The sequence below is a fragment of the Macaca nemestrina genome, chromosome 11 (genome assembly GCF_043159975.1).
Source record: "Macaca nemestrina isolate mMacNem1 chromosome 11, mMacNem.hap1, whole genome shotgun sequence".
NCBI classification, from domain to species: Eukaryota; Metazoa; Chordata; class Mammalia; order Primates; family Cercopithecidae; genus Macaca; species Macaca nemestrina.
In genome coordinates, this window is record NC_092135.1 from 41,708,935 (window position 1) to 41,728,069 (window position 19,135).

The following is a 19,135-nucleotide window of genomic DNA, read 5'->3' on the forward strand; positions in this document are numbered from 1 at the left end:
TTGTTTAACAGCATTTAACTGTTTTCATGAAAACATACTCTTAACCAAAAAAAAATCCAAGGTTATTTCAAGCACTTAACATGTACTTCTTTTGGTACAAATAATTCGGATTCAGATTTTAAATAAGAAGTGGGACTTTGTAAAGCACAATTAATGATGACAAGTGTCAGAAAAACATCACTGAATGTACTGTAAAATGGCTTCCACCATAAAATTCATTCTCAAATCAGATTATGGCAGAAGAATATAATTTTCCTTGACAATTTCATGAATTCTTTTTCCAGGACTTATCAAGGAAACCAATCAGACCTATCAGTAGATAGTGCAGTGTAAATATGAAAAGATGCAATAGATTGGAAAGTTCAAACAAAATAAGGATTTATCTTTTGTCTTGAATATAGACACAAAGCAAATGTAGTATGTGAGTGGCTTGGAGAAAAGGCACTATATAAGAGCAAAGAATTATGACAAATGACATTGCAACAGACATGCTGCCATCCCAGAGCTTGAGCCATTTGAGAAGCTATTTTGAATTAATAACGCATGCCATCGTGATTACATTTGCTTAGCAGAAACATTTTAAGAAATAACAGCCTGCAAAAGGAAACTGAAACAATGGTTCTCTATCCTTATATAACGTACAATTGCCATTCTTCTTCAGAGAGAAAAGGTTCAAATTCTTAGTAACTAAAGCCCATACATATTCTTGTTTTTAAGTGACTATGTATTTGTATATGCAGCAAAATCAACTTAATATGCCCCCCAAAATAAAGTATTATATGACAGGAAATATACATTTATGGGAACTAGATCCACCACTGGTATCTTACATTGTTAGAATTGAAGTTGCTGTAGAGGAAGTGAAGTAATTAAATTCAATCAACTTTTGGTACAAGTAACCCAGAGAAGGCTAAAGCAGCAATCCACCCAATCCATCATCCCCCTTTTCTCCTCCCAAAAAAGCCAGAATCACGAAAATGCATTATGTGTATTTGGGAAATGTTATCTGTTGCTAAGTTGATTAAAAAGCAAAGCTCTCTACTCAAATAATGAAGGCCAAGCAAATAGGGCGCACATTGCTCATAGTTCAGGTAGCTGGGAACACCTGGAATCCCACCTTTAGGCAATTTGGTGCTTGGCAAAAGGCAGAAGGTAACATTGTAAGGAGTTCCCTTACTCTCTCTTAAACTATATTTCCACCTTAAATAAAGCATGCAGCAGCAGTAGGTAAGGTGGTCAATGCCATTAAATTCAAAACCTGAACGTATTGAACTTTCTGCAATTATACACGGGTCATCTCTGGACAATATGTTGGCCATCTGGTAGCATCTGTGCCGTTCCCTCTAATAGAGTTCCTGCTGTGGCTCGAGGCCATGGCAGGCAGCGCTAAGCAGGTCACATGTTGTGTCTTTCAGCCATATTTAGGTCACAATTTGGGGTGGGAGGAGGCAGGAATTATCTTTTTGCACAAAGGCAATAAAAATGAATAATCCCTTGTAGGTATCTTGGGTTTTGTTAAATAGATAGGGGGTAGATTTTAGTTTCCTTCCATGCTTCCCAAGTTGTACAAAAGATAAAGAAAAATGTCATATGCTGAAAGCTAAATATTTGTCTGTAAGTTTCCTTTCCCCAAAAAAGAAATGTATCTTTTTAAATAGTGGTATATCTGCTGTTGTGGTGGTGGCTGTTGTTGTTTTAACCAAAGGGAGGAATGGAAGAGGAAATTGAAAATCTATTAATTAGACTTTAGATAATGGATAGGGTGCTGAAGAGCCTAGAAAGCGGGTATATTATAGAAAAGTTTTTTGGGGAGAGGGGAGGTGATAAAAATATCAAAAATATATAAACATATATATGCTTGTCTTTCAAATAGGGGTCGTTGCAAAGTATATACACATATTTTACCTTCCTCTAGATAGCTATTGAAAGCTTCCATCCTTATATTAGTTGACTCACAAAATGTCAAAACTGATACATGCAAGCCTTAAATGTGTACAAAAATTTCAGCAACACTGAGACAGAATGCTTTTTTCCCATAGTAAAATCATTCTAGACATATGAATATAAAACTACAAGTCCTATTACTTCTGACATCAGTATAAAGTTTCAACCTGGCTTATTTACTGATTATCCCCACAAAAAAACAATTACAACGAGGCACATTTTAAAAGTGTGAACCTTACATGTATTATCCAAGTTTGCTTGATATAGATTTTAAAATGCAATATGGACAAGACTCAAGTACGACATAAGCAATTCCAGTTTGACATCAATTAGTGAGTAGCTTTTACTCTTATAGACATATTTATAATGGAAAGGAGTGCATTTAGACTTTAAGGTCCTGCCAACTAATCAATTTGATGAACTAATTGATAATAAATGTTAATTGACAACTAACAGCAGTCAATTAATTGCATTTCAAATGCAGCTCCAGGAAGCTGAGTTGAACATTATTCTACCTCAATCTACTCAAATAATAGCTCAGCAATGACTTTGCAACAGGCTGTAAAGGTCAAAATGGGCTAGCCTTTTCCTTATTGTGGGATCACGGATCCCAGGGCATCAGTTTACAAAAACAGCAGCAGCTCATGACCAAGTCTCCTCTTACCTTCCTGAGTCTCTTTCTGTGAGACCATTGGCCGGCTTCATAAAGATCCCCTGTGGCATACCCTTTGGGTTACAATGTGGAAAGTCAGCACTGAGCTCCAACAAACAGTTGGTTCTGCCAGTTATATAAACTTTGTCTTTGACAGTACCACTTAACTAAAAGCTAAACCTAGATTTTTAGGATGGTTCTGTTTAGTTATGAAATTTCCACACTCAAATATGATTCTCTCCACTGTATCTTTGTAGCAAGAAGGTTATGCCCCACTTCCCAGACTTTTTATAATGAAAGAAAGGGAAAACTAGTGAATCTGGCACAAATCAGTCCTAAAAGTGTTGTCTGTTAGAATTCAAGTGTTCTTGATTTTAGTTAGTTGATACATAGTAAAAACAAACAAACAAAAAAAACCTCTCAGCGTAATTCAAAAGCTATGCCTGTATTCTCAAAATGAAACTCATTTGTATTCCTACCCACTTGAGGGTCTTTGCACTTTCTGGTCACTTTGCCTGGAAGGTTCTTTCCTAGATGATCTCATGGGTCTCTCCTTCAGCTCATTCAGACCTCTGCTCAAATGTTACCTCCTCAAAGAGGTCCACCCTGGCCATTCTACCCCGAACCCACACACCCATGATGGTTAACTTTAGGTGTCAACTTGACTGGATTAAAAAATACCTAAAGAACTGGTCAAGCATTATTTCTGGGTGTGTCTGTGAAGGTGTTTCCAAAGGAGATTGGTGTATGACTCGAAGGCCTGAGTAGGGAATACCATCTCAGTGTGACTGGGCACCATCTGATAGGCTAAGGGCCCAGATGTGGGGAAAAAGGGCAAAGAAAGGCAATTTCCTTTCTCTCTGCTGGAGCTGGGATATTATTCTTTTGCCCTTGAACAGCAGAACTCCAGGCTCTCCAGCCTTTGGACTCCAGTACTTACACTTTTGGCTCCCCTAGTTCTGAGGCTTTCAGGCTTGGACTGAACCACACTATGGGCATCCCAGGGTCTCCAGCTTGCAGGTAGCCTGGGGTGGAACTTCTCAGCCACCATAGTCAAATGAGCCAATTCCCATCATATATATATATATATCTATATATGTCTATATATATATAGGTATTATATATACATCCTACTGATTCTGTCTCTCTGGAGAACCCTAATATACACCCACCCAATTGTTCACTCTCTCTATCTCTGGTATCTCTTCATTTGTCCTCATAGCTCATACCACTACCTGGCATTCCAGATTCCCTTGTTTATTTGTCATTGATCTCCTTCACTTAAATGTAAGCCCCATGAGAGAGGGACATAGGACTATTTAATGTGCATCCCTAGTGCCTAACCAGTGGCTACAGTGGGTCCCATTAATAGCTATTTGATGAGTGAAATCATTCCAGAAACCATTCCAAGTGAACTGCTATGTCTCAGCACTCCTGATTCAAAGCAAACATCTAGGAAAAGCAGTATGGTGGAATGGAAAGAAAACTGGAAAGTGAGTGAGAAAATCCAACTCCAGCCTCATCTGCACGACGTATGTCACTTTGGAAAAATAACTCCAACTCCCTGGGATTCAGTTTCCTCATTATCAAATGAGGGTCTTTGACAAGATGATTTTTTAAAACTCCTTCTCACTCTGATAGGTCTATGTTTTTCTTATTAATTTGTCCTATTTGAAATAAAAACAGTTCTTCATTGTTCTTTTCTGGCTGTGTTCTCCTTTGGAAAAAAAATAATAATACAATAGAATCATGTGTGTTTCATAAAGATTGTTACCTCAGAAAACTTTATGGAGTTAGAAAATGTCACTATAAAGTTAAATAAATGGCAGCCAAGGGAGAAATAAGTAGGCAGAGGCTAGAGATTTTAAATGAAATTTCAAGTGAGATGTGAGATTTGAAGAGACAGCTGGAGCAAAGAAGAGCTCTGACAAGGATGAGGGGAATTTGGGGTCAAAGTACTGACAGGGGAAAATATAAAGGTAAAATGGGCAAAATATTGGGGAACTTCTTAAAATTTTAGATTTCAAGCAACTCACTGTAAAGAAGTGGTTTAATTTTAAGAAAAGGGAAACAAGCATAATTCTGAAAGAGATAGTGAAATGGTCCCCTGTGGGAGTGTGGGGTGAACTGCAGAGGTGACGTGAGTGGTGTGAACAATAATCCCACACTCTCAGACAACTGTGAGCTCTTCCAGTGCATCAGAGAATAAATAAATGTAGCTGAAATCAAAGCTTCTGGCTATGATGACATGGATTTTTACGTCCTTGTTGCTCTTTCTTGGATCCGACCCAAGCCAAACTCCCTAAATCCCTAATATTCTGACCAGAAAAGATGTGGTGTCTTTCAAAAACGACTATGAGGTATAAAACTCACATTCTTCCCCAAAACAGGTTAATCAAAAAGCTTAAACTTACTTGCCTTAGAAGGCAGTTCACTCGGCTCTTCCCAATTTCTTTTTTTTTTTTAATCAGTTCCCTTCACTTGCTTTAATCTGTGTTTTTATTTTTGAGAAAAAATCATTGTGAGAGAAGCTGGTATAGTGACCAAAAGCCTCGCTTTCATTTCTTCTGAATGTTGAAATGATACACAGATACCATGGGGTAAGGTGGGAAATCCTGTTCCTCATGGGATAGAGCCATAAACTCATGGAATGTCATTGTCATGGAAAAAATCAGATATTATTTCAATAAACTCCTTTGAGCAACTTAATCTACGAGTTTATTAAAAGACCCTCAGGTTTATTTGGTGGACTATAAATAATCTATATGCTCTTTCAAACAAAAACATTCAAATGGCACAGCAAAGGCATTAAGTTTTCCCCTCAAGTACATTAGGAGTGGATCAGTTTGCTGCCAATGCAGCCTCCTGGTATGTTAGCAGGGGCTGGATCGGGTCCTAATGGAGCTCTAAGAGAACAACAACTGCATCTGGATTTCCCACAGCCTCTGAATTAGTGGTGGGTGCACCAAGGTTCAGAAGCACACAAATAAACTAAGGCTACTTCTTTTCACCTCATCAAAGGGAGCAAGTGAATTTCATTTGCTCCTCCTTAATGCTCCTCCACGGAACTCTTCCTGACCTTCTCAAGTTCCATTTGCTATTGAACAACTTGGGTTTCCTTCCAGTCTCTACTTCAGCTCTACCTACCCCACTCACTCTCTCTCTTGTTCCCTCTTTCGGTCCGTCATTCTCTCTCTGCATCCTCCCTCCCTCTTTCCTCACTCACACACACCTTTAGATTCTAGCAAATTGACTAATTATTAGGCCAAGTGCGGTGGGCCCAAGCCAGCACTTTGGGAGGCGGCGGTGGGAGGATTGCTTGAGGCCAGGAGTTCAATACCAGCCTGGGCAACATAGCAAAACCCCATTTCTACCCAAAAAAATAAAAATAAACATAATTTTAAAAAAGTAAAATTAGCTAGGTGTGGTGTCTGGAACACACTTCTAGCCTCAGCTATCTGGGAGGCTCCTGCAAGCCCAGGAGTTCAAGGACATGATAGTAATACTGCACTCCAGCCTGGGCAATTCAGTGAGACTCTGTCTCTAAAATAATAATAATAATAATAATCATCATCATCATCATCAATAAAATCTGCTAATTTCCCACTAGAATGCAAGACAATATATTTATCCTCTATAGAAATTTTACATATGCTAAGATACATTCTAGCCTTCCCCCAAAAATCTGAGATTTCATTCAAAAGCCAGCCCAGATTCAAAGATGTTTCCTCAAAATGTTCTCTGATGGAATAAGTTTTGGAAAACAGGAATCTGACTCATTTACCTTCACATTTTCCACCTAGCCTAGCCTATGTTTTACATCAGCACAGATTGAAGCAAGTGAATGAATAAACTCAATGTGTGTCTTTGGGGGTGATTTGAGTGTAATGACAGAACATAAATACATTAGTAAATAATGTAGGGGTAACATCAGTATATAAGTAAGTGAATAAAAACTAAAAACAATACATTCAAAAAGTAGTTAATTATAAGCAATAAAGAAAACACTTGGTACTAAAAGTCTAGAAGTCTATGAGGAAGAGGGGTGACATATGGCAACAACTTACCCAAGTCAACTCTGTTAGAAAGGACGATGCAGCAGAGGAGACAGTTGGAGCAGGTATCCAGAGTCTTAAATAAAAAGACATGGAGAATTAAAACAGAGGGCTATTAGAAAAATATTAACTTTGAAAATTACATAATTGCATAGCAAAAGAAAGATTTAGACCTACTTTTTCCCAAAGCAGTTTGTCCTTTTCTAATTAGGATCCAGTGTAGTTACTGCTAATGTATCCTAATTCATTAGTAGTAAATGGGCCTGATTTTAAAGTAACTCTTCTCAATAGCATTAGAATAGAATTCTTGAGGCAGAATAGAATATTCTAAGAAGAAAGCTTAGAGTCTACTTCTGAAAAACTAAGGAGTTAAATGTTGGTGAATATAAATTCACCAGCATTAATATATATGTTCTGCATGTGTTTAGGTACATGGCCAACTACAGAACACCTTCACTGTACTCTGGCTTTAGGTGTTTTTTTTTTTTTATTTGTTTGTTTGTTTTTAAGTATTACTTATCCCAAGTATAATTTATGGGAGCTGTTGTTTTCACTGACATCCTATTTTTTCCCCCACACAATTTGATTAAAGAAAATGCTGTATCTTTCATGAACTTATTTTATAACTCTAAGTAACAACACACCAATACCTGCTTAAAAAAATCTCAAGTATAAGTCTCTTTTAAAGGAATTGCTCAATTTATAGGACTGATTTTTAGATGATATTGAGTCAAGTCCTTCAAATGATAAGAACAGGGGACACATAAAAAAAAAATACGAAAAACAAGGTACTTGCCTAGTCTCAAAGTATTATTGATTACTATGGAAAAAAACAGTAAATTTACCATGGAAAAATCCAGAAGATACTATTCTAACCAAGTGATTAAGGTTAACACCATGAGTAATGAGTCATATCAACATTAAGTACCCCCCTCTGTGATAACTGAGGATATACCATTACTTCTGTGATATTCTTACCGAAATGCATAATTTCAATCTAATCATTGCAAAATATTAGTAAAATTCAAATTGAGAGACATTCTACAATACAACTGCTCATGGAAATGTTATTTTTTTAAATGTCAACATCACAGAATACATAGACTGAAGAACTGTCACAGACTGAAAAAAACTAAGATGACACAGCAGTTAAACAGAGTGTAGGATCTTGGACCAGATCAGGAAACAGAAAAAGGACATTCGTGAAAAAACTGGTGATATGCAAATATGAATTATAATTCAGAAAAAAGTATCAATGTTAATTTCCTCATTTTAATCATTGTACTTTGATTATGTTACATTGTTAACATTAGAGGAAGCTGAATAAAAAGTGAACTCTTTTATTTTTACTTTTGCAATTTTTCTGTACACTTAAAATCATTTCAAAATAAGAAGTTTGAAAAAGGAGTATAAGGTCTAATGCAGGTAAACTTGCATAAATGTTTTGAAAGGAGTAATTCGGAAGGCACACAAAAAAGGTGCAAGTGAGCAAGAATTTAAAAACCCACTGAATTTTTTTATTAAGGAAAACTTTGCTTTGTGATATAGAATGGTATTAATAAATATTTGTTATTAATCTCCATATCTGCTGGGAGAAAAATTAAGAAGTAGGTTTTAATTGAAGAGAGTAACAATATAGACACCGTTATAGATTTTGGAAAGAAATTGTCATATCCCTTCTTTCTCAAGCTTTAATGGAAAACATTTTTTGCATGGCAGTTTGAGAAACTAATCTTCCTGTCACTAGTTCAGATTTGTATTCCTTGTGCTCAGTGACTGGCAAACAGTGGGTGTTCTGTGAATGTCTGTTGAGTAAAGAAAGGAATTAATGTTTTCAGAACGAATTCTGAAATTTTTGTCTTACATACCTGCCAACTCATTGGGACCTATCCATATATCAGTCCAATCTTCAACACTCCCCTGCCCCAAATAAATGACTTTTTCTTCATTAATTACAGACTATAAGCTGTTCCCCCACAAACTAAAATGCCAGAAGTCCAAAAGTCTTTTCAGTAACAGTAAAAATTATCCTGATAAAATCAGTCTATTCATTGAAAAAAGTATCAAACAAATCCCCATCGAAGGACATTCTACAAAATACTTAACCAGTACTTCTCAAAACTGTCAAGGTTGTCAAAAACAAGGAAAATCTGAGATACTGTAACAGCCAAGAGGAACCTAAGGAGACATGACAACTAAATATTGTGCTATTTTAATAAGATCCATAGAAAAAAGACAGTAGGAAAAATCCGGGGAAATCTGAATAAGTTACGGACTTCAATAATGTATTAATATTGTTTCATTAACTATAACAAATATGCCATAGTAATGTAAGATGTTAATAATAGGTGAAACTGAGTATGGGGGATATGGCAACTTTTTGTACTCTCTTTGCAATATTTTTGTAGCTCTACAACTGCTCTAAAAATTAAATTTCCCTTTGAAAAAATCAATGTCAATAAAAATTTTTATACATAATTCAGTTTTGTTATATTTTGTTTATTTATTTGTTAGAGACAGGGTCTCACTCTGTCACCCAGGCTGAAGTGCAGTGGAGCCATCATAGCTTACCGCAAACTCGAACCCCTGGGCTCAAGCCATCCTCCTACCTCAGCCTCCCAAGAAGCTGGGACCACAGACATGCATCACAACGCCAGGCTAATTTTTTTATTTTTTGTAGAGACACAGTCCCACTTATGTTGCCCAGGCTCATAATTCAATCTTATAGAAACCTTTTTAAAGTATATAACAAATATCTCCACTTTCTTAAACAATACTTTCAAGCATAATTCCATTTTTTCTGTAAAACTGAAGTACATTATGAACACGTTTTCATCCCTTGTAAGCATACAATTATTCTTCCACTCTGATAATCTGACGCCAGTATGCATTTTAGCGAAATCTTCCTTTAGTAAAATCTCCTCTGTTAGTACATAGGAAGTCTTTAGAACCATGCCTGGAAAATAGAATGTTTATGGAAACATGAATATTATTATATGAAGATAACTGTCACTCACTCACTGGAAACAGATTCTAAGGATTGGATAGTTCTAGTAACAATGAAGAACTAGTTGTAGTCTATCTACGCTTGTTCACTTGTTGCTGTTATGACCAAATACGAAAATTGTTAAACGATCAGTCAAGGTCATGAATTAGGTCTTTGACCACGGAAAGTGCTAAATGACCCAGCCAGCAATGGACTGTATCTCTGTTTTAGATCCCATTGATTCCACGAAACAAGCATGGAGGCTCCCATATGTCCCTTCCCCACCTTATCACATACACACCACCTTCTGTCTCTCGACTCTCTGTTGGCTTGCCTCCATCCTCCAGATCAAAATTGACCAATGATACTAAAGAAGACAGACACCAGTGGCAAAGTATTAAAGTGAGCTAACAGCTTGTTTGGGAAGGTGACCGTACACTTCCGCCTTCCCATAGTCTGTTTCCAGCTTTCAAATGCCATGACCTAAAGCCCTTGAGCATGGAACATGGAGGAAGCCACGGGTGACTGGTCCGGGTCACTCTCAGACAACATTGTACTGGGAAAATTCTTGCAACGCACTTACAGCATCCCCCTGCCTGGCTCTGGTCCTGCCAATCAAAACCCAAGCAGGCATCCCCTTTTGGCAAGTGGCCAGAGGAGGGTGCTCTATTGTTAGGAGAAGACCCTGCAGGAAGACAGAAACAAACAGGGATTCTCTTTCTTTTCCATCTCCCTTCAAACCTGCAAGTGAAGCTGTGGTGGTGTTTCTTCTTTTTTGTCTCATCCTGTCACTCTCTAGTCTTTGAACAATAGAGGCAACAATGGTCTTGTCTAAATGATTTCACAGGCTATTATTCAGACACTCAACTTTTAACATTTCAATTTTGTCATTCTGTTTCCACACAAAAGGTGCACTTCTACAGTATAATGTTCTCAGAATTATGTCAATGAGCAGTAATGGCTTTTAACATTAAGTTGATCATTAACAACTACATTATCTGAGGCATAATCAGTACTTCAGCCTTTTGTGTGATTATGACACTACAGAATTGAAGCTAATAGGAGGATTCACTCATAACAACATAGGAAAATATTTGTACAGTAATAAAAGGTTAGTGAAAAGCAAACAGTCTCAAACCGTAAAATGAATAAAAATACTAACATTTTATTTACAAAAAGTGGGCTTCTAAAGGAGAAAAATAGGTAAACAATATTGCTATGATCAAATTTCTTGGTCATAAAGGTCTTCATATTGGATCCAAACATTCTGTATAGAAGTCATTATAAACTTTATAAGAGCACATTCCAAAAAGTGTGTATTTTAGGAACAGAAAATAAAATAACAGATTCTGTGTCCTAAGTGTTATTGTATCTCCTCACATTTTCAAGCTATTGGCAAAGAATATTGATTGATAATCTTTGATATTGCTTTAAAATTGTTTTACTCTGCCCCTCCCACCTCTTGAGTGGGAAACCACTCAGGAAAAAGCTGTGTCTGTTTGCCCATAATCCAATGGTTGCAACCAACAATACTTGCAACGACTTTCAGGATGCAGATCCATCAAGGTGGTGACACCAAGTTCAGAAGTCTGGAGAGAAGCTCAAGTCTTTTTTGTTTGTTTTGAGACACGCTCTCATTCTGTCACCTAGACTGAGTGCAGTGGCACTATCACAGTTCGCTGCAGCTTTAACCTCGCAGGCTCAATCCATACTCTAGCCTCAACCTTCTGAGTAACTGGGACTAGAGGTATGCACCACCACATCTAGCTAATTTTTGTATTTTTTTGTAGTGATGGGGTTTCACCATGTTTCCCAGCTGGTCTCAAACTCCTGGGCTCAAGAAATCCACCTACTTTGGCCTCCCAAAGTACTGGGATTATAGACATGAGTCACCACACACAACCTAAACCAGAGTCTTAACAGACCATGTCTTTTATATGATTTTAGATCTTGATTAGAGTATATGAATTGTAAAGAGGAAATATACATCATCTAAGAATCAGGTCAATGCTCATATAATCATACTATTCCTATCCTTTGATTAAATAATCAAATGTTCAGAAATGTATCCTTTACGAAAATCCTAAATTCAGAAAAACCATGGAGAAATTAATCATGTTATTAATAGCAGTGAATACCAGATCATTCTAAATATCCAAAATGACAGAGATGGTTAAGTAACCAAGGGCTACATTTTCACACACAATGAGAGATAGCATAGCCATTTTTATGATGTTTACCAAAAAAGTAATAAATAATAGAATGTTAAGTGAAAAAAAGAAAAATTCAAAATCACTTGGAGTATTTGTGCTTTGTTATGTGTGTGTTGCATGTAAAGACCAATGCACAGAAAATAAGGCAGTGGGGGCTGGAAGAAGAAAATACGTCAAATTAATAATGTGGTTTTGTTGGGCATTGTTTTTCTTATTTTCACTTTTTTTATTTCTTACTTTTCTGCTTTTCCAAATTTTCTTCAAAGGGGATACATTGTTTTACAATTTTAAAAAGGATGCCTATTTAATTCTGTCATTCAGTTCTCCTTACTGGAAGATACTGAAGCAAATACACATATAACAAGGACAATCTGCCACTCACCGTGGTTTCCAGTCTTCAAACACTGAAAGATACTCCTTCAATTGGAAAATACAGAAACTCTGTGTAGAACTCAAGGGCCATTTGTGTGACTTCATCCTGGCCCCAAATCTTCCCTCCTCTGATTGGTCCCGCCCACACTGATAAACCACTATTGTTTCCAGGTGTGCCTCACCGTGACCAGAGCGTTTTGCCTCAGCCCACTCTGTTAGGAGCTTCCTCAGCACAGTTTGCAGGTGTCTTTTCCAATCCCACCTCCCAACATCAATTCGAGAGGTTTTACGTAGGGAATGGAAGCAGTACATTTTAAGGACGGGTAGAAGGCTTCTATTGCCTCATTCTAGGAAGCAGGGGAAACATGTAAAAGAATGAAGGGATTCTCATTTGGGGAGTGAAGCAGACAGGACAACCTGCGGCATGAGAAGGCATGTGGGTGGGTGGTGATTGTTCAGCACACTCTCTGCTCCAGTCAAAGAAATGAACTTGCTGACCTTTGAATGTGTCTCGTTCTGTCTGTGCCACTTTCCTGACACCTCATATGTTATTTGTCCCTCTTGGAGTACTCTCACTAATGCTGTCTATTCTTTCTCAAGCTATGCTTCTATTTCTTTCTAAATTAGTCCATTTAAAAACAATACATATGAACTTAAGACACATAGCTTATTTAAATTCCGCTTTTGATCACAAAGCTTTCTTCCAAAATGTTCCAACTAGAGACCACTTCAACTCTGTAATTTTTCTTATTATTTTCCATTCCACAATTATATATTGGAAAAAATACTGATCTATAGAAGGATTATGCCAAAATTGTATTAATAAAATATGGTTAAGGTTCATTCTCTTGGATATCTTTTTTAATACTTCAAAGATACAGGGAAATATTGTGAACTATAAAACACAGAACAGCAATTTGAGTTTATGACTATTTTTGAAGTTACTAAGAGTTTCTCATGTGAGAGCTCTTTTCTGATTTCCACTGGTATTTCTTTAAAATACTTAGAAAAAAAAAGTAGGCATATCTTTGATTTGAAGAAAGAATAAATGTACTGAGAAGATACAAGAACAAATCAGCCCTGAATCCATGGGTAGCCATCCTAGCAGAATACAAGTCACTGAGCAGAGGCCAGGGCTTTCTTTGAAGAACAAATCAGTTTTCCTGCAGAACAGTTTAATCACTTTCTATGAAAGAAGAAAAAACAATGTGCACAAATAGGAAGTCTTTGATACAATCTTTGTAGTCTTCAGGATGCTTTTGGTTTCTCAATTCTACAATACAGGTCAGGGCTGTCAATGGTCTTGTCACGTTGTCAAAAGGTGACCATCCACACTGTCGGAGCGGTCTGTCTTTGTATGAAGACCATGCTGCTTCTGCACCCGGCATCCCACCCCCACTACATCATGCTTCCTGGCACTCAGGGTGTTTGTTCAACCTGCATTCCAAGAAGCCATGCAATGGGAGGGCTCTTCAATGACTATGCCATCGTGGCCTTCTTTCTTTCGTGTATTATTGAACTGTGAGTCAGGTACTATACTGCATGAGATGTATTAGTGAAACAGATATAAACACTGCCCTCAGGTTACCTCCAGCATGGCCTCTGTATTATTTATCTATTGCTATGTAACAAATGACTGCAAAACTTAACAGCTTCAAACAATAATAAAGATTTTTTAAATCTCACAGTTCCTGTGGGGCAGGAATCAGGAACCACTTGGACGGTTTAAGCCTGAGTTCTCTCATGAGGTGGCAGTCATGTGAAGGCTTGACTAGGGCTGGAGAAGCCACTTCCACAGGGACTCACTCACAGGGGCAGCAAGTTGGTGCTGGCCTCAGTTTCTCTCCACGTGGGCCTCTTCAGAAGGCTGGTCAGCCTGGAGGCCAAATATCCCCAAAAAGTGATCTGAGAGAACGAAGTAGAAGCTGCAATGCCTCTTATGACCTCTCCTGGGAAGTCATGGACCCTTGTATTGGTTACACAGGTCAGGCCTGTGGAAGGGGACTCTACAGAGCATGCTAACAGAAGGCAAAGATCACAAGAGGCCATCTGGCGCATCTTGCCATTGCATGTGACACCCTCCACCACGATGCAGAATTCACTCTTAAACCAATTTGAATCCACACTGGCCTGTGACTGCTTTGACCAATTGAATACAATAGAAATGATACTATGCTAGTTCCAACTGAAGAGTCCTTCATGAGGACTGAAAGTTTTGATTTCCTGCCTTTTAAAGCCCTGAGCCACTGTGTAAGACGTTCAGGCTGCCCTGCTGAAAGGAATGTGTGCTTCATGGAGGTGTATTGACATATCGGACCTGTGTGCAAAACAGGCCATGTTGGTGGATGATTCAGATGACTTCAGTATCTGCTACTACAACCACATGAGAAATTCTGAGAGAATCCCCAAGTGAGCCCAGCCAACTCTTAAAACCAGGAGACATAATAAATTATCAGCCTTAGCCACTAAATTTTGAGCTGGTTTGCTATGCAATGTCAGAAAACTAGGATGATAGTCATGCAAAATTTTTTATGTATTCTTGGTACTTTATGTATAACTTTTGCGTTACAACATAGGTTCCACAAGTGCAGGAATTTCTATACCAAAGGCCTAGAACAGTACCTGGATCACCACAATGGTCTCCTAACCAGTTCTTCACATTCCTTTTCCCTCCTACCTTCCATTGTCCAAATAGCAGTCAGAATGACTATTGTCAAAACCTGTATCAAAGTCTTCCCTTATCCTGACTAGGCTCTATCTGTATTATGCATTATCATTGCAGTATACATATCTTTTCCATAGCACTTATTGAACTAGATATTTATATTGAAATGGATATTTAATCATAATTTGTAGAAATAATAATAATAATAATTAGTAGTAGTAGTAGTAGTAGTATTTGAGACTGAGTCTTGCTCTGTCACCCAGGCTGGAGTGCAGTGGCGCCATCTCGGCTCACTGCAAGCTCTGCCTCCCAGGTTCACGCCATTCTCCTGCCTCAGCCTCCTGAGTAGCTGGGACTACAGGCGCCCGCCACCATGCCTGACTAATTTTTTGTATTTTTAGCAGAGACGGGGTTTCACCATGTTAGCCAGGATGGTCTCGATCTCCTGACCTTGTGATCCACCCGCCTCAGCCTCCCAAAGTGCTGGGATTACAGGCGTGAGCCACTGCCCTGTAGAGTCTCCTTCCACAGACCTGACCTGTGTAACCAATACAAGGGTCCATGACTTCCCAGGAGAGGTCATAAGAGGCATTGCAGCTTCCACTTTGTTCTCTCAGATCACTTTTTTGGGAATATTTGGCCTCCAGGCTGACCAGCCTTCTGAAGAGGCCCACGTGGAGAGAAACTGAGGCCAGCACCAACTTGCCACCCCTGTAAGTGAGTCCCTGTGGAAGTGGCTTCTCCAGCCCTAGTCAAGCCTTCAGATGACTGCCACCTCATGAGAGAACTCAGGCTTAAACCGTCCAAGTGGTTCCTGATTCCTGCCCCACAGGAACTATGAGATTTAAAAAATATTTATTATTGTTTGAAGCTGTTAAGTTTTTATGTGTGTCTCTTGACTAGATCCTAATCTCCAATGAGCAAGGCATATCTTCTTCATTGGCCTATCCCCAGTTTCAAACACAGAACCTAGTACGTGATAGGTGTTCAATAAATATTCGGCGAAGAATAACTTCTCAAAATGTCTTTTGTATTTCACTTGATTTTGTAATAGAAACTTACTTCTTACTGCTTTTAGTCTGCCTCTTTGGGCTATTTCCAGTTGCAAAGAAGAAGTAAAATCAATTAATGTTTTAGCTCTTTTTTCACAGGCTTCTGGAAATTAGTTGTGAAAATACACATCAAAATGTGACATATACTCATCTCTTTCAGCCTTTAGATTAACTTTAGATTCTCTTGTAAAAAGCAAAGATTTACTGAGAATAGACCCTCAGATTTTATCTTGTTCCTCAACACAAAATAAAAAGCAATAATTATCCTCCTCCCCTTTCTCAGTTCTCATTTTACTTTTTTAGAGATGAGGTCTTGCTTTGTTGCCCAGACCGATCTCAAACCCTTGGGTTCAAGCAATCTTCCCCCGCTCAGCCTCCCAAGTAACTAGGACTATGAGTGAGCACCACCACACCTAACTTGCTTTCTAAATTTACTGTAATACTAGGTTTTTTTAAAAAACTGACTGCATTCTCTGTCATATATGCATTAACTTATTTATACTATGAATACAAGTTTCTCCAACTCCCTCTTTTAGAGACCTTGGAAAGCATAAAGCCATGGTTAATGTAATAATACCAATCCTCAAAAAGCAAAATCACTACCACAAACTCTTCTACACTAATAAAAAATGGAGCCAGACAGGCTGTTAGGTAAAGCATATGCTAACAAAGCACAGAAGTGGTTAAACACAAGGACATTTTTCTTATATAGGAGACCAAAGGCCCAAATATTCAATAACAAAAATTTTAGCCATATGTGCACTTATGTAGAACAGATTATTAACTGTTCTCCTTCATAAATATAAGAACTCAATTACAATAAATCTGAATAATTTTAAATTATTTTTTCTGAAATCACGGGCATTAAGCAGTGATGATCATTCAGTGGAAATACTCATCAAGATACATGTATGACAGAAATATCAAGTTCATTTTGCAGTGTCAAATGGAGGCAAATTCTGCAAATGCTTATATTCAAAAACATTTTTAGAGTAATTACTTTTTTTGGACAACAGTTTCAGTATTCTTTTTCTTTTTTTTCTTACATATGCTTCTAAATCTGTGTTTGGAATCCAAATTTTAAATTTAATTACAAGCAGAGGAATATGCCTACTTAACATCCATGTAGGCCTAGATTACTCTAACATTCATAGATACTCAGGTAAGTTTCCAGTTAGAAGTTTTCTAAAGTTTATTGATGTATATTACATTCACCTAAAGAGCTTATGAAAATACAGATTGCTGAGTTCCACTTTCAGAGCTTCAGAGTCGGGGTGAGGCCCAAGAATTTGCTTCTTAATGAGTTCTCAGATCATATTAATGTTACTGGTCCAGGGACCAGACTTGGAAGATCACTTACCTAACCTACCACCTACTTACGTTTTACAGACAAACAAATAAAGGCCCAGAAAAATTGAAAGACTGATCCAATGTTTCTGCCACAGTCAATGGCAAAAATGATGAGACAAGGTAGGACTAGAATCTAGCTTTTCTGATTCTAATTAGCATGTTCTTTGACTCGATTGTCCCTGTCTGAGATGTATTCAGTACCGTATGAGGTGTTAATGAATAAGCTATAGAAAAAATAAGTCACAGTTGAGGGAAAGAGATGGCAACATAAACATCCTCTTTCCCCGTTGACAAAATTAAAGACATGCAGAACCACACCAAAAATTGGATGATTCAGGTATTTCTTTGTGGCCACTACCCCTTTTGAAGTGTATTTCCCTCTAAACATCTAAGGACTTACTTTGCATTCTTACATTGCAACGTCTTTGTTGATAACTTTTCAGTAATTCCATTACAGCAAATCACAGGGTTGTCAAATCTTCAAGGATCAGAAGATCATGAGTTGACAAGTAGCAGATGCACAGAAAGAAGTTTTAAATAAAGTGTATTCGTTCCCCATGTGGAGCAAAGTAGAATACCTATTAGTCGATGATAGTAAAACCGGCCGGCAAGTAACAAAGAATGTAGTTACGCCACGATATTTACCATTTCTACCACTTTTATTCAGTAAAAAATCAAAGAATTCAGAAGAAAGAAAACTCTTAGCTTTTCAAACAAGCTGTTTCTGTTTAAGGACAGAAGTTTCTGTTAAAATTTAGTATAATTTTGATGTCACTGAGCACAGTGAAAGCTTCAGGCAAACAGAACATTCTCATTGTAATACCACGACTGTAGGCATATTTGAAACACTATCACTTCTTCAGACTATAATTATAACTGTTTGTTGCTTCTGTGGTTTCAAAGATAATAGAAGTTGCTCACAAAATTTACACAACACTGATGTGTTGCATATAAAATATAGACAGTCACGTGCAAAATATCCCATTATACATTTTCTCATAGAGAGAAACAGCTGAGAAACCTACAGACCATCAAATTATGACTCCAGTGTTTCATTACAAGCAATTAGACTCCGGAACCCAAAGGTACAACCAAAATGCTTGGTGTAATTTGGTTAATACCATTTAAGAGCTGGGCCACAGGTGCTTAAATCTACAGAAAAGAAAAATTCTAGTGACTATGTAAGGTCCTATTACTTTATGGGTAAGTACTTGTATAGCCAGAGCATCAAAGGTGGACTCAGGAGAAAATACATGTGAAGTGAGCAGAAAGACTGAAAATTACACACATTCATTCCACAAGCAATGACTATGGAATGGCTACTCCGTGTCAGGCACAGTTCCTCTCCTCAAGGAGCTCAAACCCTAGCAGGAAAGATGGGCATAAACTCATTCCTTCAGCAAACAATGAATAGTGCTGTAAGAAAGAAATACCTGTATGACCTGTTACTAATGTTATAGAACAGAGTGCTTATGTATTCAAACACTTAGGAAGTTATCACTAACAAATGACATTGATCTGTGTCTAGAATTGAAAGGAAGTTTCCATATAGAAAGGGCATCACCTGACAGGAAAGACAGCCAGGAAAGGCAAGTTGAGGTAAGAGCCCTTAAAAATTATGGAATTTGGACATGGTTTCCAGATACTAAGAGTCATGGAGAGTATTTGAGGGTCACCAGTCAGGGTCATTTCTGAGAAAGCTCTTCTGGGAAGCACACCCAAAAACAGTAGGCAAAATATAAAAGATGCCATTTTGCAATGCCTAGATGAGCTTCTGTAATCATAAAGGAGTCTCTAGAAACCAATGACAAAAAACTCAAGAAGTTATGGAGATTTAGAATGGACT